Genomic DNA, 12,744 nt, shown 5'->3' with positions numbered 1-12,744 from the left:
TATGATAAGAGCATTTTAGTTTTGTAAGAAACTGCCGAATTGTCTTCCAAAGTGGCTGTTCAATTTTTGCATTCCAATAAGCAATGCATGAGTGTTACTATTGCTCCACACCCTGGCCAGCATTTGGTATTGTCAGAGTTCTGGATTTTGGACATTCTAATAGATATATAGTAGTATCTTGTTATTTTAATTTGCATTTCTCTGATGACATATTATGTGGAACATCTTTTCACATGCTTATTTGCCATCTGTGTATCTTCTTCTAAGCTGTTCTTAAAGTACTTTTTTGGTCCTAATTTTGGCTGTCAACCTCTAAGCATTTAATTCCACCCATCTACCCACAATTCCTAGTCCAGATAACCTATAGGTGCCTGGCTTTCATGTTTTAGAATGGTGTCCCTTCCTCCATCAGGAAAATGTTTGAGATTCTGAGGTTTACTCTAAGATGCAATTTAATTCCAGGTTAGCCTTTAAGTGTCAGCAATACACCTTTTTTTTTATATTAATAGAAACAGAATGAAGGCAAGTATAGGGGACATATCCTTCACTCACCTAGTGAGTGAGCACCACAGCAGAATAGCTCAAAAGATGGTGAGCTCTTGATAAAATGCCTATTCTCTGAACTACCTCCCTCTTTGGCAGAAGGTAGACGTTTCCCCATCAGATCAGAGTTAGCCTGGAGAAGCTGCCCCTTTTGCCTAGCTGATAGCATGAACTGACTCAGGTGTCCTTGGAAAAATAGATTTAGAGCAATCTCCTGAATTAATTGTTGTGTGGGTTGTTAAGGAAGAATAAAAATACCCCCAAATACACTGATAACTCATGTTGGAGTTCAGTTATAGCCACACAGACTAGGGTACTTGGGCAGTACCCTAAACTACTGATAGCCAACTATTTTACCAGACATTGGACTTTAGTGATAGACAGCTAACAAAACTCAAAGTGTCTGTCATCTGAAACAAGGGAAATCAATGAACTGGTATAAAATGTCTTAGGCAGCCAGATAAAACTTGATTTAATGATTTTATGGAACACTGGTTGGTAGAATAACCTGTTTTGACACAAACCAATGGTTCTCAGGATACCACACCCTGACCAATTTAATATCACCTTCATATACAGCTACACAACCAGACAATGCATATATCTTTAGGGAATGCATATATTCTTCTCTTTTCCACCCTTTAGTCAAATAACACATAAGAGTAGCCAGAAGGGGATAGGGAGTCCTTTGCCATTAGCTTTTAAATAATTAATGGCATAAATGCATCTGCTATTCTTGGATGACCCTGTGCCCAGTGAGAAGCACCTTAGCTTCCTTTTACTGTTCTACCACCTGAGAAAGGCAGAGCTGAGGAGTCATTTGCTGTCGTGCACGTCACAGTATCTGAAACAGCCTGGGGCTGTCAAACCAGCAGCTCTCCATCACAGTCCTGCAGTAGGTCACAGCTGTCTTTGTCCCTTAGAGATTATTCCAGTCTCTGTCTGTAGTTTAGAATTTTTATTTTATTTTATTTTCTATTTTCTCTATAGCATATAACTTTATCAAAATGTTATACATAGTCCAAGTTGCCTTTAAATATGAGGAAAACTAGAAGGAAAATACTTTTCATGGCCTTCTTAATCTAGCCAAGTCTCCTTATGGCACACAAAACACGTCTGTTTCCTGCATGTAAAATATTGAGCCTGAGTGCTCTAACTTCTGCCAGGCACTGAGATTGAGTCACTACGTAAGGCATGAATTTTCACCGAAGCATAGAGTCAAAAGGAGAGAGGGCAGTAGTGCTCTGTGCTTAGGTAAAATAACAACATTGGTGTCCATTTTGTATGTCCTCTACTTCTCACCAAAAGCACTGTTTATAAATTTAATAGTGGGATTAACTAGGCAGGAGAAGGGGAATAGTTTACTGAGACGATAAAGTCCTTTCTAACATCTCAAGGAATGCGTGTGTTTACTAATACGTTTATTAAAAGTCTTTCACGTTCATTGTCTCCTGTACTTTAACCATTTTGTGAAATAGGTATTCTATGTTCTTTTTGCAAATGAGAAAACCAAGGTAATGTAACTTACCCAAAGTCACAAAAAATAGTTTGTGATGAAGGCAGATTCCATCCTACATCTTTTGACTGTTAATCCAGTGCTTTTTAGGTGAGAGCATCCTGACTCTCTGTACTTTGGATTCTCTCAGTAATGAACATGGATCTGCCTTCTGTGAGTTTATACAAACACTTTGATAGCATTAGAAAGTACAACATAGTCAACCCACACCAACTTAGAGCAACCAGTTTTGTAAGATTACTTTTCACTGTGGAAAACAACTTTTCTCCTTCCTCCCTCCTTCTTTCCTTCCTTTCTTCCTTTCCTCTCTTCATTCTTCCTTCTTTTGTTTTATTTGGGAAGGATGCTAATCTACTGCTCAAAGGAGACCCTATTTCTAGCACCTCTCTATTTCTCCTTTTGAGAAAGAAGTTTGTGCTCAACCTGTTCCATTTGTCTTCATGACTTTATGTCCACCTTTCTTGGGTTTTAGCTTTCCACACAGTTAAGATTTTTACTTAGCCACAGAGCCTGCCCTTCTGCCTGTAGTCAAGGGCAGAGTTTGCTTATATTCACACCTACATCATCATTCCTTAACATTGGCCCCTCCACTCCAAGAAGCTTGGAGTTAGCTCACCACAAGCTCGACACACATAGCACTTCTACTTGCCTGGTAATTTATTTATTCTCTTGCATTATTTAAGTTTATATGTGGTTTTCCTCTGTTTAATTCTAAACTCCTCATGGATAAGGATAAAATTGTATTTCTTTCTGCTTCTCCTTACAGTACCTAACCCAATGTCTAAACACTAAGCAAGTAAAAAGTGAACATTTGCAAAATGAAGAATTCTCCCTTTGCTTGTACTGAGATTCCTTCATCTCTTTGGCCATTTTAACATCCCTCTTCCAGATATTCTCTAGTTTCAGGGTCTAGAAGTTTAGAGAGCCCTTTAGCTGAAGATTACTGCTGTTAGACCATCAGTATGGGTGCTATATTCCAGCTTACTTCTAAGCGCTACAGACAATGCCTAGCATTTTTATGGTCTTTAGGGCCACATGGCTTAGATAGGCTCATAGTTAAAGGATTCCCTCCCTGGGGTATGGTTAGTAGCTCAGAGCTTTTTGATCATTAACAATAACTACACAAATAAGTGTTTTCTGACATGGTTTCCCTCACTTGTTCTAGAAGTTTCTATGCTATTTATCTTCTAATCCCACAGCTTATGAGACCTTCCTACCATATATGGCAGAATCCTGATGTTTCACTCCACCGATGAATTTGATGTCATATGTAAAGCATTCCCTCCTACAGACAATATATCAAATTGATGTGTTAACAAAGAAAAATTATAGATTCCAGCTAACATCAGGGCTCACATTTCCCCACTAAAGCACCCATTCTTATCTCACATTTACTTGAGACTTAGGAAGATGGTTTGGCTCTGACCCCTCAGCAAACAATGACTTCAACCTATCCTAATTTAAAATACACATACAACATGCCTATCATTTAATTTTCATGTAATTAAAGATAGTTTTAATTTTGTTTCTTGTCTTGAGTAAAAATAAATAGCCCTATTAACATAGATTTTGTAGAAAGTTCTTCTCACCTACTCAAGTCCAAATCTTCATTATAGAGACTGTATCTGATAATTGTTAGTGCTATATTTGACAGATGTTCAATATATAATAATGATCTGCTGCTTTGACTAATCCAGCCAAATCAACAGCTTTAGACAAAATCCAAAGGCCAGTTTGGGAGCACTGCCAATATCTATTCCAGCATTTTTTTAACAATATAAATCCTCAAACAAAAAAAAAGAGAGAAAGATAGAGAAATATGAATCATCAGACTATTTCCAAAAAACTGAGCATAGCATAACTCAAAAAAAAAAAAAAAAAAGGAAATTCCAAGCAGGAAAATAAAAAATCAAAATAAAAATATGAGCAGTATAATAGTTTGTAGGTTCAATATTTACTAGTTTGTGTACCATCTGAGCTATTTCCTTTAATCAACCATGCACATGGCACTTTTATTCTCAGGGGACATTATCGCCATGACAACTTTATCAGACTAAACACTGAAATGCAGCTCTTGGAGCGATCTCAATGTGGGTATGGTTTAGAATATTATTTATGTTATTCTTTTATCAACATCCTTGGTGTGCCAAACAGAGATGAGAAAATTTTTTAAATGACTATTAAAATCGCAATAAAAATGTAAAAACTTTACAAAGAGAAAAATGAATAAGCCATTAGGCTGAAAAATGAGCAATCAAAGGAGCTATTGCGCTGGGCAGATGGAAAAGCAGCAGGTGCCATGGTGTGATGGGACCTTGCTTCCCATCATGCATGCTCTACAATGATACAGGCTGACAGGGAAGGGAATTAATGTGTCGGAGCAGGTACTTTCTATTAGCTGATTCCCAAAACATCCTCATGGACTGCTACCCATGGCTCTTTGATAAAAAGGTTTATAACACAGGACTCCAAAAGTTGTATGGGGAAGGACAGCTGTGAGTGACCCTCCTTCCAATGCCTCAGCTTATCAGAGTGTAAGTGACCAAGTAAACATTTCTCCACCCCAGATTGGGGTTCATGATTTCAGTCCATGAATAAATTATTTGAATACAGATGCTGTGAATACATGAAAGTGACCAAGGTCCACGGGCTCTCAGTGTGGGAGATGGAAGAGGACACTGATGAAGAGAATTCTCAAGGTAACAAATTAGCTCTCAAACACATAAGTCTTGGGAAGACTATGAGAGTACACTCACTTCTACTTTCAGAGAAAAAAATGCCAAATTATGAAGAAGCAGTCTGCATTGGTGGGTCAGCTTAGATTGACATAGCACATTAAGCATAGAAAACACTGATGATCTGGGGCTTTGTCATGTTTCAGGCTGGTTTCTTTCTTTATTACCTTCTCTCTTCCCCACCCCTCCTATCCCCTCTCCTCTCTTCTCCTTTCCTTTCCTCTCCTTTCCTTTCTTCCTTTCCCCTCTCTTTCCAAGCCTGAGTTTATATTCCAAATCTGTAACACAGCCACCTGTGCAACCTCAAAATTGAGAGTGAAATAGAACTGGAGAGTTTAAAATTAAATTTATACAATTGATAAGATTAGCTCTTTCCAGAGCTTTGCCCCATAAACTAATTGAATTGCCAAATTGTTTATTAGCCTTGGCTATTAAGACAACTAGATTAAGAAATGGTAGGCTGTAATTTTTTTCTGTCCATTTTCATGACTGAACTGGAAAGCCAAGACTGGCTATACCACTCATTATGTGTAGTCATGAAAGGAAGTAAATGAATGTGGGCTGACATTTGTGTTACTACCTTCGAAATTATGTACACATCAAAGGAGCATTAACAATCTAAACATTCAATTCAAGCCTTCCTCATCCCCTACTCTAGGTAAGACATATGTTATTCTGTCTCCAAATATCCTGTATTTTTTTCTGCATACTAACCACATTGGCATTTATAAATAATTTTCATTTACCATGTTTTCCCATGTATTAATGTGCCCTTTTTTGCCCAAAGTTGTGAGGAAGAAATAAGGATGTACATTATACTCATACATGGGTAGTGCTAATTCTTTATCTATATACGTTTTTAATTCTTTTATTTATGTTTATGAGTTAAAAGTGTAACTCTAGAAATCAATAATGATATCTGTATGCAAAATAATAATGCATCTATGAGTGAGGACTTACTAACCATATAAATTGGTAGTTTTTTAACTTCTCTGTTCCTTAGTTTTCTCTTCTAAAATTATCAAATAAGGCTGATCAAAGATTAAATAGAATATTGCATGGAAAATACTATGCCCAATAAATGTTGACCATTATTAGTGGTATTATTATTATTATTTGGTAGCACAGATATCACTAACTACAATTTACAGGTCATAAAAGAGCCTCAAAAAGTTAAATGATTTCATGGCCTGTTATATGGTGGCCCCAGAACTCTCATTTCAAATTCTGAAGCCATCACTCTCTGTTTAGTTGACTGATGTGTGGCCCCTTTGCAACACCCTTCATTATAGGGACAGTGACTTGGTCTGAAGCCAATATGTCAAGCCAGCAGGATCAGGGTCCTGGAACACCAGGCCTGTTGAAAAGGTCGCTCAATATCAGCTGCTTCCCAAAGCTTCCAGAGAACCAGACACTTTGGCTTTCCTTCATTTTAGCTCCTGTCAGTTTCAAAAGAGACAAACTTCTAGAGCTGAAATTGATGGGTTTGTGTGACTATTCAAGTCTGTTGAAATTGACAGAGGCTGAAACTGATGAAAGGAACCAATTCATCAATTTCAGCAACAGGAAGGCTTAGAGGGCAGAGATTGACCAAGTCTATACCTTTCCTGCCCAGTCAGAAAATTTAGTTTTTCTTTCACTTTAACAAAGTTTTATGTTTTCTCTCAGAAATTATTTTGGCCCATCCTCTAGACACAACCAGAATTGGCCTGACAGTTTTAACAGATGGTCAATTCCATCAAAATTCAATCCAGTGTCTTATTTATCAGAATGTTGACATATATTGCATTGGTTGATAAACTCATCCAAAATAGTTTTAAAAAGTTCTGAAATGTGGAATTACTCTAAACCCTGCTGCTTGTGAGTTTTGATGTATCCCATAAAAACCACAGAGCTTTGACTAATTTGCCAGTCAAAAACTCAGTCAGATCAGTCCAGAAATCTCCACTGCATCTGGTTTTGATAAATTTTGACTGATTAAATCAAATTGATTGGTAGAGGCTTAAAATTATACTAGAGGTATTAGAAGCACTGGGTTCCAGTTCTGCTATTCACCAGTTGTGTGACCTTGTCCAAGTTACTAGCTTTGATTCTCAGCCTTTCCCCCAGTAAGATGAGGATGTTAGACTATGGAAGCATTTTACCAAGTGTGTTCTTTAGAAAACAATACTGTCTTTCATAGGATATTAATAGGTCTAACACAAAAAGTTCATGATTAAATAACTTTGGAAAACATTGGTTAAGTATATTTATTGACAGCAGGACTTTCCAGAGACTTTCTCATCTTAACATGTTTAATGGATTGGAACTTCAATCACAAACCCTGGTGCACAGTAAAATTAAGTATACTTTCTACACCCCAGTCATGTTGGGGTCTTGGTTCCGGAATCTCCATAGGCAGAGGATATGGGTAGCCCATTTTGCCCTAAGTTATCAGTCCACAAAGTTTGTTTCTAGAACTGTCTGCATTAAGGATCAGCAAGCTTTTTCTCTAAAAGGCAACATAGAACATATTTTAGGCTTTTCAGGCCATTCAGACTAGTCAATCTGCCACTACTCAGTTCTATCATTGTAGTACAAAAGTAGCCATACACAATATATATTATAATATGTACAAAACTTTTCTAAAAACCATTTAAAAATGTAAAAACCAATCTTGGCTTGTAGACTGTATAAAAAACAGACGGTAGACTGGATTTGGCTTGCAGGCTGTAGTTTGCCATCCTCTGGTCTAAAGGACTGGCTCCTCGATGCTTCTGTGCTATGCTTGTATCACAGGAACTTTTGCAATATTGTGTACAGTCCTATCTGCCTAGCCATTATCTCTTGGGGTCTTAGCATCAAACATCACTTCTAGTCAGGAAATAGGGCAGATGTTCTCTTTCTTCCAAGACTTCCAGATCCCTCTAAATATGTCCACCAACACCATCACCTTTCACCACCTTCTCAAGCCCCAGAGAATTCAGAGAAATTAGTCTCCTTTCTCATTTTGACAATAACTCCAAACCTTCCTCCCTTTCTGGGTTATTTCTGCTTTCTACCTTTCACAACCATCCCTGAGGCAATGAGTACAGAACCTGATTTAATTAGAGAAATGTGAAGCTATAGGAAAGAGAAAAAAGTATTTAAATCTCTCAAAATGCCATCCTTATCACATATGCATTATGAATCTTTAAATGCCATACAACATTTTCCAAATGATTTTGACCATGGAATGGTTTTTGAGGACATATTGTGGGAGAGTTTTCCAATGGCTGCACTATGGGAAATGGTCTAGAGGCTGTCCAAGTTCCCTTAGAGCCCAACTACTCTCATGAGGGCCTAGTGCTTTGCAAGAAGGAAAACTCACAGATTAGATTGGGCTGATGTTGCTATAGATCTAGAGGCTTTATTTCATCTCCAGCACTCTCTCTTGCTATTCTAATCCAAAATTTCCTCATGTATAATTATTTTTGCATATCTGGGATATGTTTCTTGGTGAAGCAAATGTCAAGATGATCAAGGTTAGGACTCTCCTTACTGGCTCTTATATATTGTGTTATAGCCAGATTGTAGGATGGATGGATGATGAATGAACTGGTTTTCTCTGATCACTGTATTCTCTCCTGGACATGTCCCCACTTCCCACCTATATGTAAGAACAAAGCATCTGCGGCTCTCTATTTCCTTATAGAGTTCTACACATCTAACAACGTCAACTTTGTGTAGCTTACTCCAAACGTAACTTTTTGTCCTGAACTTCCAATAGCTTATTTTTTGATTCATTTATTCATCCGTTCAATATTTATTGAATGCCTACTAAGTATCCAGCTCTATGAGAGGTGTAGAGTACACAATGGCAAACAAAAAAGACATGACCCACACCTCTATGGATCTTAATGCTTAATCGGGTAGATAGATATTCCAAAGTACATGAGCAAAAAATCTGTAAGTAGGGTAACCAACCATCCTAGTTTGCCTTAGACTGTCCTAGATTTAGTACTGAAAGACCTGCATCCCAGGGAACTTCCAATTCCTGGGTAAACAGGGATGATTCTCACCCTAGAGAGGTACAAACTGGGCCTCTTGGGTACAAGAGGATAACACAGAGGATATACTTTATATTGCATAGCCTGGAAACCTTTCTGAGGTGGTATCATTTAAACCAAGGACTGAAAGATAAGGACACACACACACACACACACACACACACACACACACACACACACAAGCACAGCCTTATGAAGCGAGGAAGGAAAGGGAAGTCCAAACAAAAGGAATAGTTTGTTTACAAAGAACTTGGTGTATTCAGGAAACTGAAAAAAACTATTTTAACTAAGGCATATTAAGCAAGGTAGAGGTCAGGCTGAGATAAAATTAAAAGGCAGGAATGACTCATATCATAGTTCATGGTTAAAAGTTTGGATCCTATTCTAAGTGCGGTTGGAAACCATTGTCTAACTTAAAATGACTTCCCAAATATTTATTGAGACCCTATTTTGTGCCTAGCCCATAGGTACAAAAACATTAATCATAACCCTTTTTTCAACACATACACTGTCTATTGGATAAGACTATCCTGGATGTAACCAACTGTAATCGGGGGATTGAGTGCTAAAGCAGGGTGAACAGTGAGGAAGGGAAATTCAGAAGTAAAGGCTTAACCTATTCTTTCCAACTTGGGAATTTCTCAGTCTCTTCCACCTTCTGCTTCAAATTTCCAACAGTCATTTGGTTTCCCCATTTCTGTATACTATTATTTCATATTTCCACGTGTCTGCTTTACCTGGAGCCTTACAGACTGGTAATTGGGGTGGATGATCTCTCTCTGGAGTTAATTTGAAATTCTCCTCAGATACTGCCTTTTGCTTGGCCTCTCTGTAACTCACCCACTGTAGCCAGGAGAGTAGGAAATCCCCTTCCTACACACCCTAGGGCTACAATCATGACCACTGCAGGCCACGTTCCTCTGGGAGGGGAGGGGCAATGCCTCAAAACATCCATCTGCACGTGCAGATACAGCCACAGCCCGTCCGCATGTTGATATTTGAAACTTTAAAGAAAATACAGAAAGACTTCACAAAAACCTACAGGAAATGCTACAGGCTTTGCTTTCTGGCTCAGGTCTTGTGCAGAAGTCGTGCATTTCATCAGCTTGCATTAACAACTGTGGTCAAGAAAATGGAGTTATTGACAGACATGTCCATTCCATGGAGTAAACACTCTATCATAATGAAGGGGAGTGTAGTAGTTAACTGCCATGTTGTTAGGACAGGAAAATCAAAATTAGTTTTCATCATTTGTCCCATGTGAAAAATACTCGTATTTAAATGTCCTGAGATTGCTCTCAATCAAGTCCCAAGATCAGACTGGTCCACAAATTTGTTTTTGGTTAGTATGATAATGAGACTTCAACTGCAACCAAATAATTGTACTTATTAAAACTTATGATCGTGCGTTAGAGAGTTCAGTAGTATTCAGGATGTCTCGAAGCCATAACTTAAAGCCTCAACCTCACCTTCTTTTATACATTTTATTTTTAGAAAATGCTACTTAAATGCAGATGGCTAGATACATTTTCACTCCTGACCTGAAATATACCCAGCAATATATGCTACGATTATTTGTCACTGCATACCTTTTCCCCGGGGATTATCTGTTTTGGAGCCTATGAGATAGAATGATAGGCTCATCTCTAGAAATCCCCATTCTCTATGCAGCTCTCAGACTAGCATCTAGCAGCGCTGCTGGGCGTTTGCACTTGATCCTCTATCACAGCTGGTGTTAAAGTTACATCCAACAGCCAGCCAAGCACCAAGTTTGTGAAGGCCACTCTCCCTGAGTTCAGAGTTTCTCAGTCACTTTCTTCGTTTTTATTATTAAAGGCAGAGCTCAGAATCCCTATGTTCATCACTGCGGAGTGTTGACAAGCCACAAACATTGTCACTGACAGTAGTTAAAAATTCAGCTGGGTTAATGCTTCTGAGGGCCAGTTGATGTGTGTTCATTTATAATCTAATTGTGTGTCCACTTTTAAAACTCAGCTCCCAGTGTGAAATGGAGAAAAATACAATTACCAAATGATATGCGTAATCATTCAGTGCTGTTAGTCCCAAAAGGTGATATTGCAGTGACATTGAGAAAATTAGATCTATTCTTCATACAATTATATGGCTACACTTTCACTCTAATGTCATTCTAATTGGTAAGGAGCATTGAAATGTGAAACTGGGTGCATTTCACTCTCTAATTATCACCGAGCCACTCATTCTTAAGATAGGTTTCTGGAAAAGACAGTTGCCAGAATGCTTTGATAGTCCCAAATGTTCATTGTTGTTTTCATGTCAGGTAAAGCTTCTTTTCTTCCTATAAAATTTAGATTGTCACTGAGAGCTTACTAGAAATAAAGATTTGGGTGAATATCTGTAATTTACTTAGTCCATTTATATCTTTGAAAAGAAAAATTTCATGTGGATATGTTCTTCCTACTTTTATTTCCAAACGGACCCTCTCAGAATGTGAATACTTGCCCGTTATTTTACAGGGTGGGTTGGGCGGCTCAAATTTCATAATAAAAGTGTGAATTATTTTGTAAACTGTTAAGTGGTATAAAACATGGGTTATTACTGTTATGATTATTATTTATGCTGCTGCTATTATAATTATTAATATTATTATTATTTGTCATTAGATGTCAGGACCTGACTTAGTTGCCTTTCTGGGCACTGCTTGTAGAAATTATGAAGTCAAATTAATATCTCTGGCCTTAATTCAATTGTTTGGATCCCTGCTGGTACAAGCCAGTGGTGTCTGGATACATGTATATTTATTAAGGATTCTCCTCCATTCCCTGTTCTTGGAATCATAGATTTATAGAACAAACAGTACAGCTAAAGTGACATTATACCCCATCAACTATTCTACTATTAAACTATAAACTGTATGAAGGCAAGAACTGTTTTTTCACAGAAAGTATTGAATAAATAGCTGCAGACTGTCTGGAAAAAAAATGAACACCTTTATTTTATATTTTCTTCATTCTTTATAAGTATATATGAAGTTTGACAATTAACTTTACAAACTCATCCTAGAAAAACTGCTGCATACCTCATTGCTGAATATCACTATGGTCATCTTCGAAGTACTTCCCTTGGGAAGCTATGCACCACCAGCGCCTAGTCCACCCTTCAAAGCAATTTTTCTGGAACTCTTTTTCTGGAATGGCCACCAGAGCTGACATCATATTACCCTTGATGTCCTGAATGTCATCAAAATGTCTTCCTTTCAATATTTCAATACCTGAAGGTAAAGGAAGAAGTCATTGGAGGCCAGATCAGGTGAGTAGGGAGGGTGTTCCAATACAGTTATTTGTTTACTGGCTAGAAACTCCCTCACTGACGGTGCCGTGTGAGCTGGTGCATTGTCGTGATGCAACAGCCATGAATTGTTGGAGAAAAGTACAGATCATGTAACTTTTTCACGCAGCCTTTTCAGCACTTCCAAAGAGTAAACTTGATTAACTGTTTGTACAGTTGTTACAAATTCATAATGAATAATCCCTCTGATACCAAAAAAGTTTGGCAACATCATTGTACCAAATTTGAGAACTTAATTGTTGGACCCTGCCTTTTGTCATTGAGAACAGTTATAATAATGACTTTAAAAATCCTTGTCTATAAATTTCAACATCTAGGTTATTAGTTATCATGGTATAAGTCTCCACTGATTGTCTTTCCCTTGAGAATGGATCAAATGTTTCCAATTTTTAAATTTTGATTGTATTCTGGATATTATGAGTGCTGTTGTGGACACTCTGGGTTATGTTACGTTCTTGCAAAGATTACTGATTTTTGTTGTTGTTGTAGTGGGTAATTTGACTCGCCTCAAACTGCAAACTCTGTTTTTGGCAGCAACTCACATATCAGTTCAGTTCTTTCATTGGTAGCTGGGCTGCTTGCAGGTTGCCCTGTG

The sequence above is a fragment of the Rhinolophus sinicus genome, chromosome 3 (genome assembly GCF_057876585.1).
Source record: "Rhinolophus sinicus isolate RSI-liver-muscle chromosome 3, RSI-T2T, whole genome shotgun sequence".
NCBI classification, from domain to species: domain Eukaryota; kingdom Metazoa; phylum Chordata; class Mammalia; order Chiroptera; family Rhinolophidae; genus Rhinolophus; species Rhinolophus sinicus.
Note: the sequence above shows the minus strand (reverse complement) of the source record.